This window comes from Cervus elaphus, chromosome 11, assembly GCF_910594005.1.
Source record: "Cervus elaphus chromosome 11, mCerEla1.1, whole genome shotgun sequence".
In the NCBI taxonomy this organism is placed as follows: domain Eukaryota; kingdom Metazoa; phylum Chordata; class Mammalia; order Artiodactyla; family Cervidae; genus Cervus; species Cervus elaphus.
In genome coordinates, this window is record NC_057825.1 from 83,141,357 (window position 1) to 83,163,792 (window position 22,436).

A 22,436-nucleotide genomic window follows, 5' to 3' on the forward strand; every position below is an offset into this window, starting at 1 on the left:
CGAGGGAATTCCTTTGCTCAAATTTCTGAGTCCTACAACAAGCTTCTGAATACCCACATTTAGAACATACAAATATGCTAACCTCACTGCTGGGTATTACCTGCATGAGATGTGAAGCTCCTTTAACACAGAGAGCCATGGACATCCAACACAGAACAAGACCTGGAAAGGTTATTTATTCCAGTGATTTCTAAAATGAACTAAACGGAAAAATTACTGGGATGATTTACCAGAAATACAGATCCAGGTCCACCCTAGAGATTCTATTTTAGTAAGTCTGTGGTGGAGCCCTTGCCTCTGGACCAAGACTGTCTTTAAACTACTCTAGCCAGTGGTGGAAATGTGTCTGAGGAGCTCCCTGTATGCACAGTGAATCACGGGTGGTGATTCCACCACTAAAGTTTAGAAAAACTCCCCCTCCAATGTCAGGATCCACTTAGAACTCGAGTGTACAGTCCACTGAGTCCTGTGATGACTCGGCCCAGCCACTCAGTGGTTAACGGGGGAACCAGCGTGGCATCCAGTGCTGCCTGTGTTGGTTTTCTACTCCTGCTTAATAAATGACACCCCTCGCTCAAAAAAAAATACTTGGTGTCTTCAAACTACAAACATCTATTACACTTTCTGTTGATCAGAAATCTGGGCACAGCTTCACCGAGTGCCTCTGGGTCAAGGTCTCTCTGAGGTTGCAGGCAAGCTGTTGGCTAGGGTTGTGGTTTCATCTGAATGCCAGAGAGGGGACGAAAAAGGGGAGGGAACTTACTTTCATGCTCCCTGATGTAGTTACTGGCAGGTCTCTTTTCTTTTTTCTCCAGCCTAATTCACAGCATGGTTCCCACAGAAAGAATGATCAAAGAGAAAAAGAGAATGAGAGAAAGTGAGAAAGTTTGCATTCAAGCTGGAAACCACAATCTTTTTATGCTCTAATCTCAGAATTGACATTTCATCACTTTTCTGTATTTGCTAGATGCCAGTGAATAGCCAAGGGGAGGGAATTACACAAGGGTGTGAATACCAGGATTCAGAGGTCACTGGTGGCCACCTTGGAGGATACTTGCTACACTGCCCCAGGCAAACAGCAGAGTTAAAATTCTACACCAAACCACCTTCACCTCTATTCTACAACTTCTACTTGGTAAATAGGCAGAGGTGGGACTGGAGTGAACTCTGCCTGTTGGTGGTAATTGAGTCAATAGACCCAAAGTAGAAAGAAAACAAAACTTCAAGTTTAATGTAGGGCAGTGCCTGAATTTTCACTCACAGCATAAGCCATGGATGTCACTTTAGGTATCAATAGAGAGACTCAATTAGCCAATAGGTTCATTCACTCTGCTTTGGTCTTTAAAGGAGGGAACATTTCAAATGAACCTGGGAGCTATTATTTTCAACTCTGACACACTAGTGAAATACTCAGTTCTACTAGAAAGCATACCTGAACTTCATGCCCTGACCTCAAATGCAACCTGCTCAGGGGTGGATATAATTATATTTTCCATCCTCTTTGGAATATAGACAACAAATACTGAGTAAAAATAAATATATTTATTTATATTTTGTACATATATGTATATATACATATATATATATATTTAATATATATGTATACATACACACCCCACACTCTTCATTGGGACCACCTAGGGTGCCTCTACTTACCCCATGATCTCCAGCTCAGCCTTGGTAGCAGAGCCTTCTAGTAATGTTGACAAAGCTAGGCATCCAGACACAACCAGCTTATCCACTAGACCTGCCGTGTAAAGTTAATTTCAACTTGCCATCTGGTCGCCAGCTGACCACTGCTACACGCATTTTCAGCATCTCAACTTGTTATTGTCAGAGCCACAAATTAAAGCAGTCAATACAGCTGCACCATGGCTGCTCTTAGTATGGGGTGTTTTCTGACTCACTCTGTGAAATCACTGATGAGGAGGGAATCCCCACTGTCATTTCAGCTGCCAAGACATTTCACGCCAACCAACTGTGAAAGGAAAGCTGCTAATGATATGAAATCCCTTTTTATGGCCAGGGCTGGGCCAAGGCCACCAGACAGGCCATGTTTTTCCCATGCTGCTGGACCACTCAGAGAAGTTCTTAACAACCAAGACTGATCCGTCTGTTCATGGAAGATAGGAGAAGGACAGGCCAATCCCTAAGCCATGCCCAAGGACCCTGAGAACACTGGCATGATTCCATAAGCCACTATCCAATCCTTCCCTCACACCTCAAAATTTTAGAAGGGAGCTTAAGTTAGGTTTAGAGGTAAAATAGAAGAGGTAATACTTTTGGCAGATCACCTAGGAAAACTAAAAGTGATTCCCAAGGTAACTGTTTGAGTTACGGAAAGTCTCATAAATATTACTACCCCATCAAAGTCTATCTCTGCCCCTAATTCAAGCCAGGTGATGTCCCAAAGATTTGTACAAAGTAATTGCCAAGAGAAGCACTTGTGGTGCAATGGAAAGACCCCTGCTTTGGAGTCAGAGAATTTGCTTCCATGTTTCACTTTTGTTATTTTCTTGCTGTGTGACCTTGTGTAAAAACTAGGACTTTCTGAATTTCATATTCTTTTCTATTTATTATCAACAACTTCATATGATTACTGTGAAATTAAGTGAATATTAAAATAATGTCACTAGACATAGAAGGGAATATTAAAATAATGTCAGTATTTAAAAAAATTTTTTTAACCATTCTGTCCCTGTGACAGAAATTCTGCCATCAGAAGTATGATTCTTTCGGATAAAACTCTGCTCTCTGGTGTGTGTGTGTGTGTGTGTGTACTCAGTCGTATCCAATTTTTTGCGACCTCATGGACTACAGCCTGCCAGGCTCCTCTGTCTGTGGAATTTTCAAGGCAAGAATACTGGAGTGGGTAGCCATTTCCTCCTCCAGGGTGCCCTCTTTTAAAAGTAAATATCTTTGGAAAAAAAGGTAACAGGATCTAAGTGATCAGTCAATAGATTGAACTTCCCCAGCAAATAGGTATTTCAGAGTACTCAAGGGATGAGGGTGCAAGAGAAAAGGGATTTGGGGGAGCTTAGGAATGGTGTCTTCAAAGAACAGAAATGCAGGTAGGTGTCTGGTCTCCATGTGACACAGGCTGGCTGGTGCAAGGACATTTTTTGAGAAGGAGAAGGGGACCCTGGAGGTGGGGTGACCGCTTGATTCCAGTCTGATATTTGAACTATAAATTCTTGTTTCTTGTTCACCAATGTTTCCCCACAGCTTATTACAGGGCTTGGCGTATGATAGTTGCTAAATGAATGTTTATAGACTAAAAACTATGCTTTGCAGACTTTACCCTCTTCCCAGGGTCGGTCCTCAATTAGCTGATTGACCCAGGCTTTGGGGTACCTCTCCTGGACACACTTCTCTTCCCGCCCTCTGCCTTTCCCTCTGGTATTTCTGAGGTGGGGCAAATCTCCACCCCCTGCCCCGATGCATTACAACCCTGGTAATGGCTTCCCAAATGCCCCTGAAGCCCTGGACAGAGATCTGCGTGGCAGGGGCCCCTCCTCAAACAGGTCAATTCCTCATCACTTATGACTCAGAAGCAGAATGGGCACTGATTCCAGGTGTGACACGCAGGTGTAGGTGACATCTCAAAGTCAGGGGCACCCAGCCCAGCAGAATAAGCATGAGTATCATAGAAGCCAAGGGGCCAGCAGGCTCGTGGGTCAGGAACTGGCCTGATCTAATAAGTCCATGCTCAGGCCTCCTGGTATTTTCGGATTTCTGTCTTTATCACAAGAGCCTCTCTGACCAGTTTTATGATTCTTCTATATGAAACTAAAGCAACATTACAGCTCTTGATTAGAGGTAATTATAGGGCAGATATAGATTCAGGGGGAAAAAAATGTGTTTCCCCAGTAACCAGGAGACTAAATTCAGGGGCTGAGAAAATTAGAAAGTGTCAAATAGAGAAACATCAAGTTGGTTTTCACCTGATTAAAATAGCAGCTCAAAATTCCCTTTTTTCCCCACACATTCACAGTAGATTTTTTAGAGTGTTCACTGCGTGAGTCTCAGTGAAGGTTGAAACCCCTTCCCTGTGTTTTGTTGACACTAATGCAAAGACTCCTAAGTCCGGACCTATAAGGGCCTGGGGAGGCCATGACCCCCACATGGCAAAGTGATGACACTTTTTCTTGAGCAAACATTCTCCTTGTTGGAGTTTCACCTGCTGATCCATTATTAACATTCTGTCCCTTTTCTTCTCTAAAAACACGTGAATGGGAAAGCTATTCACTATTTGTCCATCTGAGGCAGGTTTGCATTGTGAAAAGTTAATACTTAGTCACAAATAAATCATTAATAGGCCAAGATTTAGGAGTGCAGTGGGGAATTTTGTCAAATCAACTGAGTCTCCCTGAAGTCTCTCAGAGTCACTGTAGAAGCAATCTCTTACTCAGCATTTGTGTGAGGGCAGGATGGCTAGGGGAGTTCCGATGTTTTAAATGACCAAGAATGAGAATAGATGTCCTTTGGAAGAAATGCCTGTTGAATTCAATTGAGGTGAACTTTCATTGTTGTTGTTCAGTTGTTAAGTCATGTCCGACTCTTTGTGACCCCATGGACTGCAGCATACCAGACTTCCCTGTCCTTCACTGTCTCCCGGAGTTTGCTCAAACTCATGTCCATTGAGTCAGTGATGCTATTTAACCATCTCATCCTCTGCCACCCCCTACTCCTTTTGCTTCCAATCTTTCCCAGCATCAGGGTCTTTTCCAATGAGTTGGCTCTTCACATCAGGGGACCAAGGTATTGGAGCTTCAGCTTCAGCATCAGTCCTTCTAATGAATATCCAGGATTGATTTCCTTCAGGATTGGCTGGTTTGATCTCCTTGCTGTCCAAGGAACTCTTAAGGGTCTTCTGCAGCACCACAATTTTAAAGCATCTGTTCTTCAGCACTCAGCTTTATTATGGAGAAGGAAATGGCGGCCCACTCCTGTATCTTTTGCGTGGAAAATTCCATGGACAGAGAAGCCTGGAAGGTTACAGTCTATGGGGTCGCAAAGAGTCAGACATGACGGAGCATGCATATGCAGCTTTCTTTATAGTCCAACTCACACATCCATATATGACTAATGGTAAAACCGTAGTTTTGACTAAATGAACTTTTGTTGGCAAAGTGATGTCTCTGCTTTTTAATATGCTGTCTAGATTTATCAAAACTTTCCTTCCAATGAGCAAACATCAGTCACCATCTGCAGTGATTCTGCTGCTCAAGAAAATAATATCTGTCACTACTTCTACTTTTTTCCCTTCCATTTTCCAGGAAGTAATGGGGCTGGATGCCATGATCTTAGCTTTTTGAATGTTGAGTTTTAAGCCAGCTTTTTCACTCTCCTCTTTCACCCCCATCAGGAGGCTCTTCAGTTCCTCTTCACTTTCTGCCATTAGAGTGGTATCATCTGCATATCTGAGATTGTTGGTATTTCTCCTGGCAATCTTGATTCCAGCTTGTAATTCATCAATCTCTTTGTATGATGTACTCCCCATGTAAGTTAAATAAGTAGGGTGAAAATATATAGCCTTGACATACTCCTATCCCAGTTTTGAACCAGTCCATTGTTCCAGGCCATGTGGGAAGCTTTATCCCAACACCAAAGCAAGCCTGGAACCCAAGCTGTAGGAACTCAGCTACAGGACTCCACCCACTGTGTGATCCACCTTCTAGAAGTCCAGTTCAACCCTCTGCAAGAGATCAACCTCTCTTCAGTGAGTCCAGGGTCCCCAATGCTTGTTAAATGTCCAGTCCAGGCCTCTCTCGGAGCGCTCATCATTACTGAGGGGTGCTGATGGCTGAGGAGACGGTGCCCAGGGCAGTCTGGGTGCAACGCACTGAAGGAGGGCAAACGTCCAGGGCTCTGCTTCCCCAGAGGCCTGGACATGAAGCTGCCAACTTGCCTCAAGCAGTTGGAATTCTTCAGGTCCTGCCTGACTCACTTCCAACATTGCATTCAGTGAAGGCGGCTCCCAGTCTGTCTGGCCAAATCCCTTCTCATTAAGGCTCTTCTGATAACCTCCACTCAGCACACAGTATCAATATGAGGTTGCCCCAGGGAGGTGGGCATGGAAGAGGCTTGGAATCAGTTATCTCATGGGCACGGGCAGTGGAGAAACAACTCCAGTGGAAACTGAGGACCATGGGAGGTAGAGCTCCACCTGGGACCCCTATCCCAGGGGTTCCTGCTCTCGCTGTTGCCTGGGTGCTGGCGTACAGAATGCTTTCACAATACTTTTCAAAGGAAGATGGCCCTCCACACACTCAGCTTAGAGGACTTTGCACTGTCAGTTACCTGAGCCACAGTGGTCAGTTCACGGCTTCTAGCTTATCATGCAGTCACACTCGGGTGTGCTCCGTGTGTGTGTGTGTGTGCGTGTATGCATTCAGTCACTCAATTTTGTACACAGCCCTGCAGATCCTTCCCCACAATGGGTCTCAGTCCTGGGCCAGCCTCTGGCTCAATCACATCTTCTATACAATGATCCTTGGTTAGCAAGTGGTCAGCTAGGCAGGAGAGAGAGTTCTGCTAAAGTCAGGGTCCACAATGTGTGTGTCAGGAACATACTGTTGAGACTATAGGTGTCAGGAAGAACATAAGGAAGAAGCATGTAGGTCATGGAAGAAAGGGCCTCGTTAATTCCATGCAGGTTATGTCATTCTTCCCACTTGGGGTTTTGCTGCATGGAACTGGACCTTCCCAGAGACTTCACTTACCTAGTTCAGGAACTGACAAGAACTAGGCTGGCCTTGGAAACCATTCCCAATGCAGAGAAGTTTGTGAACAGGAGCTCGGCGTTAGGTGTCTGGGTGACACAGCCTTGGGCAAATCACTGTTATCTTTTGTGTCTCAGTCTTCTTGTCTGTAAAACACAGAAAATATCAGGTTCTTCCCTGAGTTCATTGTGAGGGTTAAATGTGATGATGTCTGTAAGAAGGTTAACTACTCTGCGTATACCATGTGGCAACAGATCCCACTCTTACTCTGATGGGCGTGTTTTCCTGACTTAACACTTCAGACAGACTAGAGACTTCTGGCAACTTTCAGGGACACACAGAAGGTTGAAATGAATCCTTCCTGTGGGTTTCTAGAACTTTCCCAGAGGAGGAGAGCAACCAGGAGTCAGCATTTCCCCAGTGAGATATTTGCATGTGGAAAAATGCTGTTTGCTTGAATCTCTGGGACAGATATGAAGCATCTCTCGGGATCTCTGGAAGTTTCTTTGTAAAAATATTCATACTGTACCCAGAGCAAGGTCTTTCTTCATCCAGGTGAAAAGAGATTACTCTATTAATATTGAGAATGATCTAAGGTGAATCATATATAAAGTCTGGATTCTTTGTACTTGCTTCTGAGAGTGAACAACTCCTCAGCAGCTATACCCCTGGGATATTAATATTAAACATCCACACACCCTGCCCGCATGGACGTACACACACACACCATCTAAACTTGCTATATAACACTTGTTATTCTCCAGAGAGAGGACTCAGATCTGAGACTGTAGGACAGGAATGCCCCCTTCACCTAATACTGATCAAACTGTTACTCTCCCTCTTTACTCTCTCCCCAGAGTGCTATAAGGTAGGTATATGCCTATATTTTTCAATGATTTGCTAAATCACTGAAGTCTCAGCCAGGAATGAGAACCACTGTAGTTGATGTTATCCGCAGATCTTATTCAGATTAATTTTGTTAGTTTCTCTTCACCATTTTTGGGGGGTAGCGGAGAAGAGTGGTCATTTTTGTTATGTTCATGACAGCTGATTACTTTCTGTGCTCATGTCAGCTTGGTTAACAATAAGCTTCCTCTGGCAGCTGCATGAAAGTGAAGTCAATTGCCTGTATGTGGGTGAGTCTGTGTCCGTGTACTCAATTTCCTTGTATTAACTTAGGGGCCATTTCTCACCTTGTTCTCTAGCTTTGCAGCCAAAATAAGTACAGGGCTCCTATTGATTTTTGTGACCTGGAGTTGGGTTGCTTTCAGTAGAAATGAAACAGGCTCAGATCTGTCCCATGGAGAAGAGAGCAAGCAGAGAAAGAAACCATAAATTCAGGTACACCCAAGTACAGGCTGTGGTTGGATTTCCTTCTTTCTTTGAGCGCAGACCAAATGCTACGGTTGGGCTTAAACTTTTGGTACAAGGCAGATTTTTGGAGTTTTTACTGTGAAGCATAGTTTCCATTATTTATCCTACTCTCATGAGTTCTCCTAGCTAAAGGAACCACCACTGTGGAATGTATAGAACTCAACTTACGTAGAATACTAGCTCCTTGAGACAAGGTAAATTTGAAGTGGGATAAAACATGAAAAAGGAGCAGTTCTCTACCCTACCCCTGTGTGTTTTCCATTGGCAAGTATGTTCAGTCAGTTCAGTCGTTCAGTTGTGTCTGACTCTTTGCGACCCCATGGACTGCAGCATGCCAGGCCTCCTTGTCCATCACCAATTCCCGGAGATTACTCAAACTCATGTCCATTGAGTTGGTGATGCCATCCAACCATCTCATCCTCTGTCATCCCCTTCTCCTGCCTTCAATCTTTCCCAGCATCAGGGTCTTTTCAAATGAGTCAATTCTTCACATCAGGTGGCCAAAATATTGGAGTTTCAGCTTCAGCATCAGTCCTTCTAATGAATACTCAGGACTGATTTTCTTTAGGATGGACTTGGTTGGATCTTCTTGCAGTCTAAGGGACTCTTCAAGAGTCTTCTCCAATGCCACAGTTAAAAAGCATCAATTCTTTGGTGCTCACCTGTCTTTATAGTCCAACTCTCACATCCATACATGACCACTGGAAAAACCATAGCCTTGACTAGACAGACCTTTGTTGGCAAAGTAATGTCTCTGCTTTTTAATATGCTGTCTAGGTTGGTCATAACTTTTCTTCCAAGGAGCAAGTGTCTTTTAATTTCATGACTGCAGTCACCATCTGCAGTGATTTTGGAGTCCAAAAAAATGAAGTCTGACACTGTTTCCACTGTCTCCCCATCAATTTCCCATGAGGTGATGGGACCAGATGCCATGATCTTAGTTTTCTGAATGTTGAGTTTTAAGCCAACTTTTTCACTCTCCTCTCACTTTCATCAAGAGGTTCTTTCATTCTTCTTTCTTTCTGACATAAAAAGTGCCATCTGTATATCTGAGGTTACTGATATTTCTCCCGGCACTCTTGATTCCAGCTTGTGCTTCATCCAGCCCAGCGTTTCTCATGATGTACTCTGCATGTAAGTTAAATAAGCAGGGTGACAATATATAGCCTTGCCATACTCCTTTCCCTATTTGGAACCAGTCTGTTGTTCCAGATAAAATGTTTTTATACTTGATCCAGTTCTGCAAATAATGTAATTATATAACCTGATATGGTTTTATGTTTCTTTAAATATATTTATTTTATTGAAGTATGGTTGACTTACAATGTTTCAGGTGTACAGCAAGGTGATTCAGTTACACAAAATACATATATATTATTTTTGAAACTATTTTCCATCATAGGTTATTACAAGATACTGTCTATAGTTCCCTATGCTATACAGTAAACTTTATTTGCTTGTTGCATATCTATTTTTTAATTAGAAATTTAGCATTCTATTCACACTAAGTCAACCAAGTGGGATCAAGATGCCATAATTTTTTAGATAGGCAAAAATTCATAAGTTTTATAAAATATATATATCATACATATATATGTATACAATAGTTTTTATACTACACTTGATAAAGAGTTGAGAAAGAACATCAAAAACAGATGGAGAAATTGGAGAACATAAACTAAATGAAATGGGAGCACTGAATGTGAAATAAAAAAAAGTGAAACAAACTAGATAAAAATAAAAGATCATCATATAGTCCTAGTGTTTTTAAACATGACTGCTCATTAGAAATGTATCTGGAGCTCTGGAGAAAAAAAGCAATACCTGGGCATTGTATTTTTCAAAAATTTCAAGATAATTCTGATACACATCTGAATTTTAGAAAGTGATTACTGATTTTTGTATTAGATACTAGTTTTGGTGATACAGAGTTCTATTATTTTTTCTGTTGACCAATCATGATACAATAGTGTGAAGTGAGTAACAGTTACATAATCACAATAGTAAAAGATGTTTATCAGTTTTCACAATCAATAGCCAGACAAAAAATAAAAGATAATTACAGTTGCAAGCCATAATGAGAACATGATTAACTTAGCAATATAAAATAATTACATACAACTTGGGGGGTGGTCAAGGTGAGTGATGTGGTAAGTGGAAGTGCATACATGCACATGTTTTCATCCACCTAGTCAGTCTATGTCTTTTGGTTGGTGCATTTAATCCATTTACATTTAAGGTAAGTATCAATATGTATGATCCTATTACTGTTTTCTTAATTGTTTTGGGTTTATTTTCTGTAGGTCTTTTCCTTCTCTTATGTTTCCTGCCTAGAGAAGTTGCTTTAGCATTTGTTGTAAAGCTGGTTTTGTGGTGCTGAATTCTCTTAATTTTTGCTTGTCTGGAAAGCTTTTGATTTCTCTATCAAATCTGAAGGACAGTGTTGCTGGGTAGAGTATTCTTGGTTGTAGGTTCTTCCGTTTCATCACTTTAAATATATCATGCCATTTGCTTCTGGCTTGTAGGGTTTCTGTTGAGAAATCAGCTGAAAGCCTGATGGGAGTTCCCATGTATTTTTTTGGTCATTTTTCCCTTGTTGCTTTTTTTTTTTTTTCATTTATTTTTATTAGTTGGAGGCTAATTACTTTATAATATTGTAGTGGTTTTGCCATACATTGACATGAATCAGCCATGGATTTACATGTGTTCCCCATCCTGAACCCCCCTCCCACCTCCCTCCCCATCCCTTCCCTCTGGGTCTTCCCAGTGCACCAGGCCCGAGCACTTGTCTCATGCATCCAACCTGGGCTGGTGATCTGTTTCACACTTGATAATATACATGTTTCGATTCTGTTCTCTCAGATCATCCCACCCTCGCCTTCTCCCATAGAGTCCAAGAGTCTGTTCTATACATCTGTGTCTCTTTTTCTGTCTTGCATATAGCGTTATCGTTACCATCTTTCTAAATTCCATATATATGCATTAGTATACTGTATTGGTGTTTATCTTTCTGGCTTACTTCACTCTGTATAATGGGCTCCAGTTTTATCCATCTCATCAGAACTGATTCAAATGAATTCTTTTTAATGGCTGAGTAATATTCCATTGTGTATATGTACCACAGCTTCCTTATCCATTCGTCTGCTGATGGGCATCTAGGTTGCTTCCATGTCCTGGCTATTATAAACAGTGCTGCGATGAACATTGGGGTACACGTGTCTCTTTCAGATTTGGTTTCCTCGGTGTGTATGCCCAGGAGTGGGATTGCTGGGTCATATGGCAATTCTATTCCCAGTTTTTTAAGGAATCTCCACACTGTTCTCCATAGTGGCTGTACTAGTTTGCATTCCCACCAACAGTGTAAGAGAGTTCCCTTTTCTCCACACTCTCTCCAGCATTTATTGCTTGTAGACTTTTGAATAGCAGCCATTCTGACTGGCGTGTAATGCTACATCATTGTGGTTTTGATTTGCATTTCTCTGATAATGAGTGATGTTGAGCATCTTTTCATGTGTTTGTTAGCCATCTGTATGTCTTCTTTGGAGAAATGTCTGTTTAGATCTTTGGCCCATTTTTTGATTGGGTCATTTATTTTTCTGGAATTGAGCTGCAGGAGTTGCTTGTATATTTTTCCCTTGTTGCTTTTAATATTTTATCTCTGTCTTTAATTTATGCCAGCCTGATTACTATGTGTCTTGGTGTGTTCCTCCTTGGGTTTATCCTTGCTGGAACTCTGTGCTTCCTGGACTTGGCAGACTACTTCCTTTCCCATGTTTGGGAAGTTTTCAGCTATTATCTCTTCAAATATTTTCTCGGGTCCTTTCTCTCTCTCTTCTCCTTCTGACACCCCTCTAAGGTGAATATTGGTGTGTTTAATGTTGTCCCAGAGGTGGTTTTATGTTTTAAAGTCAATGGAATTCAATAGCTTTGGTGTGGGATTGGAACTGTATTTCTGCTGTTTCTGTTAGGCAAACAAAACCAAATGCTTTCTTAACTCTCTCATTGGATTCTTGGACTTGGTACCCTTGTTAAAGCCCACTAAATTGAATCATTGTGTGTCAGGGATGGGGTTTCATGTAATGGCATTCTCACATTTACACAGAGTGAGCGTATGTCTCACCTAGAAGGAGAGAACCAGTCATGCCTGAGGCTGTGAGCATTTGGACCTTCTGATTAATTTCCTAAGGGATTACATTTCACAAAACTTTTTTTTTTTAATGGATTCTTTTTTAAAAAAATATTTATTTATTTGATTGTGCTGGGTCTTAGTTGCAGCACAAGGAATCTTTTAGTTGCGGCAAGTGGGATGTAGTTTCCTGACCAGGATCAAACCCGGGTACCCTGCATTGAGAGCACAGAATCTTAGCCACTAGACCACCAGGGAAGTCACAAAACTTTTTAATTTCAGAATTTCAGATGTTGAAAAGATCAGAACCTGCAGAGGTCACTCATTTTAAATATTTTCCCTTCAATTATTTTTTTATTGATATAAAGAGATGGGTGGATGATTGTTTGTTGTTTTTTAATGAAACTTCTGTGAGGAGCGTTAAGGTAGAATTTCCTCTCTGTATTTTGTTTGCTTCCTTTCTGCCCACTTCTCTTTGCTCATCTTGCCAAAACTAACGTTTCTCTACGGCTTTGGTACGCTTTATCCTCAAGACGGACTTTTGATCTTGAAAGATTTAAAGTTTGGAATAAGCATTGGTGGCCTCAAGTTTGCAAAAAAAAAAAACACCTTCTTAATTTTCTTAATGTCTTACTTTTTTGAACTTGCCACCACTCAGAAATGTGGCTTCCCTTACGTAAGATCCAATTAATCAATTCAAAGGTGTTGGGCAATTATCCAGTGAATGTGGGAAAATACAGCCGGGCTGAAGCAAGCTGCTGAGCAGTCATGGATTCACCAGATATGACTCTCACAACTCTGCTTAGCATGATTCATGTAGACCTAGCCGAGGAATCTAACTCGGGACTTGAAGTAGGGAAAACACTCATCCTTAGTTCTAGTTGGTAGTACTGGTCTAGCAACTTCTTAAAATCTTTCCTTATTTTCAATTCCTTGATCACTCTCCTTCACAAAAAAAAAGGAAGGTCTCATTTGCTGATTAATTGTACAGCATCTTAAACACAAAGCCTGTAGGACCAGTAACTCTTTATAGTTAAGGAGTTTTATTAAAGATAGTAAGCAAGCTAAGGTAATTAAATTTATCAGTCATTAGGCCATAAGTTTCTTAAATGATAATGTGAGACTTAACCCTTCTGTGAGGTCAAAGGCTGCCCCTCTAACCACCAAGAGTTGGTCTTGAACAATGTCCTCCATGCCCAGGGGTCCCTGGGCTCTCATCTGACATTCATTGTAGCTGAGGCATTTGGTGCCCTGCACCCACAGACAGCCCATGACAGTGTACTCCCTTAATTGCTATAATTGCTATCAAAATGTTGCCAAACATCTTTCCTTTTTGATTCATATTGAAGTCAGCTTCTTTTGATTCATACTGAAGTCAGCTAAATTACTCTAGAAAAGGGAGTCCAGGGACTCTTTTGTGGAGCAATGTAATGGAATTGGCCCCCATAAGCATACACAATGAGAATTCAGATAAGCTGAAAATTGATGCAGAAAGGCAGAGACGGAAACAGAAGGGCAACATGATACTCAGTTATTGTGTGAAAGGGAAGGGAAAGCCACCTGCCATAACTCCAAGCATAAGTCACAGATGGCCCTGCCCAAATAGGGCTTGGGAGAGAACAAATACAACCAGCAGAGAGAAACCAGGAGTAGCTGCAAATGCTTCTTGCAAAAGTTTTTAATGATACTCCCCCAAACCTAGTGACTCACCTTCTCTTTCTCCTGCTGCCATCAAATACTCACTTGATAGTAGTAGATGAGGCTCTAGGTTCTGGTGAGAAAGAATCACGTTATGTTACTAGAAGAGCTACAAATGGGGCCCATTTGAGAGACTCGGCAGGGAGACGAATCTCCACAGTGAGGTGTGTTTAACTTCAGAAATTTGGAAGAAATCTCAGGACAGAGTGGAAGCACCCTTACCTTTTCCCCAGGGAGAGGATCAGAACTACTCTCCTCCCTCCCTTCCCAAGAGCCCGCAGTCACAGGAAGGAAAGCCCAGGAGATTCGAGAATGCCTGTCACCACCAATGCTGCATCGCCAGAAGAGTCTTGGGGCAGGGAGCTAAGTTATTCCTGGAGCAGGAAAGGGCTCCCAGGAGAAAATGGGGTGAATAGAGGCCTGAGGAAGGCAAAGAAGTAAAGAGCTGAGGCCAGAAAAAAGGGAAGAGAAGGAAGGGATTATTAAGAATAGAAGGTAACGTCCCCAAGACCCTCCCTCAGAAGCCCTTGGTGGTGAGGTCTCTCCTTCCGGGCAATGTGTCTATACAACAACCTGATTTCCTCTCCTAAGCTGAGTACAGCTTTGAGAATGAGGTAGAAACCCTCCATGGAAATAGACTTAACTCTTCATCCAGATTCAGGATGTTCTTCATTTGCGGAAGCAGGGAAAAGAATGCTGGTATGAATCCATTTCTTCAAGGGTGCTGAGATGGTATAAGATGGGCTGAGGGAGCAGGATTGGAAGAAAGAATCTGAGAAGCAGGAATCAGTAGTTACAACTCACCAGATCAAAAATGCATTAAACATGTGGTTGAAGGAACAGGCTCAGATCAGAATGCCTCATGACGTCAGCATTAGCTGTTACAAAGCAAACTGAATACATAAGCATCCTTTTGACTCTGCAGGTCAAAGTGCCCCAGAAAGTTTTCAGGGAGCAAGACAGAGTAGGTGGAAATTAATTCTCACTAATGTGATACTCATAAAATATGACTATAGCTTCTTTGTTTAATGTTCTGCCTTTACTGACTTATTTTAATTAATATAAAAATGTATAATAAATTTTCTAGATTCACACATGACCTCAGCTTCCCTAATCCTGTTTTTCTTATAAGCTCACATGTTTCTCAACTGGAAATTCTTCCCCCACAAAGGTCTTCACAAACCTAATATCTGCAGTTGATTATGAATTAAATGTAATGCTATCAAATTGTACAGCACTGCCATTAGCTGACAGTAAGTTTGAGATGTGGCAGATATTATAGGAAGATAAAAATAATGGCCATTATACTGCCATTTGCAGCAACATGGATGGACCTAGGGATTGTCATGCTGAGTGAAGTAAATCAGAGAAGGAAAAATATGTGGCATCCCTTATATGCAGAATCTAGAAGGAAATGATACAAATAAATTTATTTACAAAACAGAAACAGACCCACAAACTTAGAGAACAAACTTAATGGTTGCCAGGGGCAAGAAAGGAAGGAAGAGATCGTTCGGGAGCTGGGATGACCATGTACGCATTGCTATATTTAAAATGGATAACCAACAAGGTTCTACTATATAGCACAGGGGACTCTGCTCAATGTTATGTGGCAATCTAAAATGGGAGGGGAGTTTGTGGGAGAAGGGATACATGCATATGTATGGCTGAGTCCCTTTGCTGTCCACCTGAAATTATCACAATATTGTTAGTCAGCTATACTTCAACATAAAATAAAAAGTGTTTTTTTTTTAATTAAAAAAAATGCTGATCTTTGTTTATTGATTGGTTACTGCTTACCAGCCACCATGCTCTATGTTTCATCTCATTTGATCCTTCTGACAACATGGTCAGGTGGTGTTATCCTACTTGACATACTTTATAAATATGGAATCTGAGGCAAAGAAAGTATGAGGGATTTGTTCCACATTCTACAACTGTTGTAACAAGCAGCAGAGGGGGAGGGGGAATTCAAACCCCAAACTATCTGAGCCCAAAGTTTGCAGGTGCTGCCTGTCTATGGGAAAGCAAGGTGACAGAGGGCTTGTGATGGCCCTTGAAGAATGAGTGAAAATTGGATACAGAAAGAAGAAAAGGAGAAGTTCAAACTGAGGTTGGGGCAGAGGAGTAAAGACAGATGGAAAGTAGGGAAGACCCATCTGCTTGCTGTTCAAGTTCACACTGGGACCTAGCAAGAGCTGAGGATGGAAAGCCCAAGGGGACCAAGTGGGGATGCCCTTGAAATAAAGGCTGAGGATTTTCGACATGATTCATCATGGGAGAGAGAGTTCGTGGGAGTTCCCTCAGTCTTAGTTTGAGTGATGCAACCCGTTCATTTCTTTTAACAATCCTTTAGGCCATTTTTGAAGGGATTATTTTTGGCAGCAACGATGTAGGCAGGAAGTAAGGAGGTATAAGTGTGGCAGGAGAGAAGATAAAGAAGAGATTGTTGTGAGGGTATAGTAGGAATATCTGCCAGGCTGAGGGGAAATATTTTGACCAACTTATTCACTCATGTAAACTGGTTTGTCTAATTTGCTTCTTCTGGGACAATGTCAGGCCCTCTAAATACAGAAAAAAGAAAAAGGAGAAGGAAATGAAAGCAGAAAGCTTTAGCTTGGGTTCTCCGGGGGCAGATGGTAGCTGATACTCCTGTCGAGGTGAGTGGTCTCCATCCTAAGCTTAGACCTTCCTGGCTGGTCACTGCAGCTGATTTCTGTTGACAAATCAGCTGTCTCACTGTTGGGGAATCGAGTCCTCCTGAGTAGACCTACTGGTTGTGAGTCTTATTTCAGACAAGCATTTGATTAGGGGAGTAAGGACTGGTGGATTTTACTAATATAAACTGGTGGGTTTTATTAATATAAACGTTTACATTGGCTTGGTCAAAAAGTTGGTTCGCGTTTTCTGTAAGATGTTGCAGAAAAACCCAAATGACTTTTTGGCCAACCGAACATGTGTTATGTCATTTGAGTCCCCCAATAACCCTGAGAAGTGATTATTCCTCAACCTCAGCTGTGGAAACAGGCTGAGAGTTGGCACTGTGAGTCACATAGTAAGAAAGCGGAGAAGGAGCCTTTGAGCCTGGTTCTTCCTAACTCCAAGCTTAGTGCACTATCTCCCCCATTACTGTGGATTGTAGGTTAAATACAAACTAAGCAGCAGAGCCAGGGAGGAGTGGGTGAAGGAAATGCAATAAGGAAGGAAAAGAAAAAAGTCTGAGAGGTTTGCCTTGTTGTTTGCATGCAAATTTAGGTTTGGACCTGCCATTTGGGATCCCAATGGACTTGTCACCATGGAGCCAAGGGCTGCTAAAAGCACTCCTCTCCCCCAGCTTTTGAGTTTTCTAGAAGGAATCTCTCTTTCAATCTCTTTGCCAGAAAATGAATGTGAAGGAGTCCTCACAAAGAGATGAGCTAGATTTGAGAGATTTATGTCTGTGATTTCACTGTGAAAACAGAACTATTTTCCTTGATCTGTTGGGGGGGCCACAGTAAGAAGAAGCAAGTGAGGTTTACTTTTGATGAAGCATGTGGTTCATAGCAGAGCCTTTCTTACCAGTGGGGTGATTTGTAGGTAAAATATAGCGGATTAAAAAGAAAAAGAATAAAGAAAACATAATAGAATTCCAGTTACCCTGCTCCAGGATAAGGAAACCAAGGCTCAGCTTTGGGAATATAATATGAAATATTTTTGTACATTTTTTCAGCATTAAGATGCAAGTCATTCTGCACTTGGAAGTTGATTTTGTATCAGTTCACATAGGGTGGATCTACTTTTCCGTGTTGTTATAAAAATAGCTCAAGACATGCATGACAGGTCTTCTGAAAAACGCCATGATTTCTGAGCCACTGCAGATAATTACACATTAATATGAATTGACAAAGACTAGTTTGGATCCTGGTATATGACTGATAGGGTAACAGGGTGTCCAACCGATGTGTCCGTTGGGTGTAATGACTTTAGGCAGTGTTAAGGCCCTTCAGTGTAAAATCAATGGGATAATAGTAGCAGTAAAGCCACAGACCAAAAAATTTAGCCCTTTGGAAGTGGTAGTGGTAATAGTGGTAGCCCAGGCCCAGGCAGGAAGTAGACTCAGTCTGAAGTCACTTGATCTGAGCTATCATGTGATGTGAAGGAGCCCAGAAACAGTCCCAAAGTAAAGGAGAGCTCCCTGGAAACTAGTGGGTTTTTCAAGACCTGGGACTATTTGCCCCTTAAGAATAGTGGTCATGTTTTATACTCCAGTTCATCCCGCCAATACTGACCACAGATCTTCACTCTAGAGCAATGCACATCAAGGTCTGGTTGAACATGTGAACTTTTCAGCCGCCCTTTACACCCCAGACATCATGTCTATGAGGCCTAACTAGAAAAGAAATCACAATGAGGAAAAGAAGTCCCCTAAACGTTGCTTCCCAAGGTGGCGCCAGTGGTCAAGAACCCACCTGCCAGTGCAGGAGAAGAGATGCTGACTCCATCTTTCAGTTGGGAAGATCCCCTGGAGGAGGGCATGGCAACCCACTCCAGTATTCTTGCCTGAAGAATTCCATGGACAGAGGAGCCTGGCGGGCTACAGTCCACAGGGTCACAAAAAGTCGGACAGCACACACAGCCGTTCTAGGTGGAAATATTGTCTCTGAGCCCATGAATTTTTGCTTCCATGGCTGAAAGCAGCATGGCTTTTTCCACCTTGGAGTTGAGGTTCGGTTTGTTTGGGCTGGAATAGGTACTCCATTTCCTGAAAATGGACTGCTTTTGTGTGTGTGTGTGTGTGTGTGTGTGTGTACATGCGTGCGCACATGCACGTGTGCATATTCACGTTCTCTGTCGCCAAGTCTGGTGGGACTCTGCTACCCCATGGACTATAGCCTGCCAGGCTTCAGCGTCTCCTGCATTGGCAGGTGAGTTCTTTAGCACTGAGTCACCTGGGAAGTGCTTTGGGTCCCAGTGTTGTCTAAATTTAGCAAGTGGGACCTTGACCTCTTTTTCAACAGAAAATTTTCTGCTCTAGAAATGGTTGTGTGTGTGTGTGTGTGTGTGTGTGTGTGTGTGTGAGTCGCTCAGTCATGTCTGACTATTTGCAACCCCATGGACTGTAGCTCTCCAGGCTCCTCTGCCCATGGTATTCTCCAGGCAAGAATACAGGAGCAGGTTGCTATTTCCTTCTCCAGGGGATCTTCCAGACCCAGGAATTGAACCTGGGTCACCCACATTACAGGCAGATTTTTTTACCACTGAGTCGCCAGGGAAACAAAAATGTTTACTAATCACTTACTTAACCTATTGCAACCCATTTTGGGAGCCTACCTGAGTAATACACATGCTTATGTCAGTGTGGTATGAAATAGATTGGCAAGGCCCCTTCTAAGGGTCAAACAGACACCCAAATCATTGCATATTTTTGCCCTTCTTTCCCTGAGATTCTGCTACCATTCACATGCACTTCCATTCGTCTTTATCATGTATTGTTTTAATTATTCTATTCTATTACTGTGAACTCTACATAGGTAGAAGCCAAGCATAGTACCTGGTACAGAGTAGAACATCAATTTTAAAAATTGCTGATGATGAATTTAAAAAGAATAATGTGTTGGGACCTCGCAGTTTGCTCAAACTCATGTCCTTTGAGTCGGTGATGCCATCCAACCATCTCATCCTGTGTTGCCCCTTCTCCTCCTGCCTTCAATCTTTCTCAGCATCAGGGTCTTTTCCAGTGAGGCAGCTCTTGGCCTCAGGTGGCCAAAGTATCGGAACATCAGTCTCAGCATCAGTCCCTCCAATGAATATTCAGGACTGAGTTCCTACAGGATTGACTGGTTTGATCAGATCTGTATTACAGTCTAAAGACATTCCCTGCCCCAAACTACTTTCTCCTTCTTTAGTTTTCACAGACATTACTCCCAGTAAATCTCTTACACTCCTGTCTCCATCACAGTGTCTGCTTCCTAGAGGACCTAAACTGACACACCTACACAATACCTCATCAGATTTATTTTCTTCCTTAAACATGGTGGAGAGATGTTATTAACTTGAATGTATAGTGTTTCCCCACCTAACTGTAGCTTTGTTGAAGTGCCCTTCCTTACCCCAAGGTAAGGTTTGTAATGTTTAACATTACAACAAATCCTATTCCAAATTGTGCTTTGGAGCCTCCTATTGTTCGCACAAAAATGCCATCTCCTTGGGGTGGCTGAACTTGAGAATGGGGCATTCTAAGACACATGAGCTCTTTGACAAAACTTTGCAAGCTTGGATCACAGCCTAAAAGAAACCTGAGTGCCCCTCTGGGGGTTCACAGGGGCCCTGAACATGTTGGGAGGTGATAATGAGCGCAATCATGTTTGAATGGGTTTGTGAGGGCTCTTGGATGGGACCCTTGAGAAGTCGAGTGCTTTTCTTCCACTTGGCATTTTGCATTTTTGGCACAAGATATGTTAAAGCTTGGAATGAGGTTATCACAAGCTATTTATTTTGCCAAAAAGCAACTACTGCTTCAAGTCTTGTGTTCCCTCGTTTCTTGTTTGCTTCTGCCTTGCCGGAGAGACTGCTCTCATGTGGCTCCTGGTAGCCCCGCTGGGAGCTGACAGTGAAACTGGGGGAAGTGGGTGAAAGATGTAGCCAAGAAAACCAAACAACCCAAGTCCTATTATTTCTCCACTTGCTGCTCACAATCTGGCATTCCTGCAGACTCTCTTGGAGCCCCTCTCCCCATTATGAGGCATATCAGCTACACAGCAGACATACTTCTCCTATTACATAATGCCTTAATACTAGGCATTGAAAATATCAGTTCCTTCAGCTATGACTTTGTGTGTTCAACTACATTTAAAAAAGAAAAAAGGAAAATACTAAAAAGCATGAATTCAAGCAGGCTTTAGTTTAATGCAGCAAGAGGATCGCTGGGGCACTCTTTTAACGAACAGAATGTAAAATGTCGATATAGTTGACTGCTTCCTCCAGGGAGCCTTCCCTGCCCTCTCCTTGGCTCCAGCCACTTCAATCATTCATCAATCTCATAGGCCCTTGGGTATGTGACTGTGTAACTGTGGTTGGTTTGTTTGTGTGCCCTTTCTGGGAGTTGAAAGGAATGGGACATACAGAACCTATGTGACATATAAGACATATAGAACGACTTCCAACAGAAGCCAGGAAGTCCCTCTCATAAAGAGTAGATATGTCTTAAGCAAGCATTGAGTTCCAAAGTCAGCATGTAGGGTCAAGTCAGGTGTTGTTAGCATTACCTTTGAAAATCCCCGAGTGAGAGGCACATGGGAGCTGAGGCAATATGGGACGGAGGGGGGCAGACCCATGTCTTTGGTATCACTTTTACCCCAGGGAGGAAACAACTTTATAAGTGGGATGTTATGGAGAATCATCCACACTATTCAATCATTTTCCATTTGCATTTTTATCAAAGTTATAAATGTCATATTTTATTGAATCAAACTATTCTACCAGATTTGTTATAGAAATGAACAGTTCCCATACCTTCTCTCTTATTTTCCACCATTGGGAATGATTTCCAACTCTAATGAGAGCATCTCCACATTTAATTCTAAATAACACACTCATATTGCTACTTCTTGCTCTTTCAGTTTTAGGCATTATCTGTTGACTTTCTATCATGGAAAACAGAGAGTTTAATTTGTTTTTATTTTCCTTCACCTTCACATGCCCATCCAGTGCCCTCATCCTCCCACTGGAATTATATTATAATCTTGCTTGGCTCAATATTTAGTGTTTACATTTTTATGTCTATGTAAATGGTATCCACAGCTAAGCCATGTAAACATATAAGTTTCCTTTCTTGAACAACTTTTCCCTAAAACTAATAATTTTTTTTATTCATCTAGTTTTTTATGCACTTTCACTACTACAACCTCAAACTCTCCATCAGTTGCCCCAGTCTCCTGCCAGTATGTCCAAATACATCACAAGGGTAATTGACTTTATCTTGGAGAAATCTTCTGGAGCCTTCTGACCCATCCCTATATGGTCCAGCTACCCTTCCTAGAAAGGTCACAGCTGTCATCCTGAGTCATGCTTCCACCCTATCCTGGGAATGCCATCGGCTTTTCTCCCATGTTGGGTCCCCTCTTTCCTGAATCCCATGGTTTCCTCTTCTTCAGCTCAAATTAGGGTGAGTGTAACTTACCAAAACTTCTTGAGAAAAGGTGAAGAGAAATACACTTTTAAAAAACCTTGAATGTCGAAATAGTCCTCATTTTATCCTCAGACTTCACTGATGTTTTTTAAAATATTTTTGTTTATTTATTTGACTGCGTGAAGTCTTAGTTGTGGCATGCAGGATTTTCAATCTTTAGTTGTGGCGCGCGAACTCTTAGCTGCAGCACGTGAGATTTTAGTTCCTCAACCAGGGATTGAACCCGAGCCCCCTGAATTGGGAGGGTACAGTCTTAGCCACTGGACCATCAGGGAATTTCAGACTTTACTGAGACTTTGAGTACAGAATTCAGGGTTAGAAGTTATTTTCTTTCAGAATTATTCTG

At 42.1% G+C, this 22,436-nt stretch overlaps 1 long non-coding RNA gene across 1 annotated transcript in view; it reads right to left on the reverse strand.

Annotated features, from left to right (window-relative positions):
• Nucleotides 1-763: 763 nt before the first annotated feature.
• The window catches only part of LOC122703762, a 34,525-nt gene continuing 12,852 nt past the window's right edge, over nt 764-22,436 (reverse strand). Inside the window, exons 3-4 of the long non-coding RNA XR_006343596.1 lie at nt 6,726-6,871; nt 764-816 (exon numbers count right to left, since the gene is read on the reverse strand). This is a non-coding gene — a long non-coding RNA (uncharacterized LOC122703762). The remainder of the gene's footprint in view (nt 817-6,725; nt 6,872-22,436) is intronic.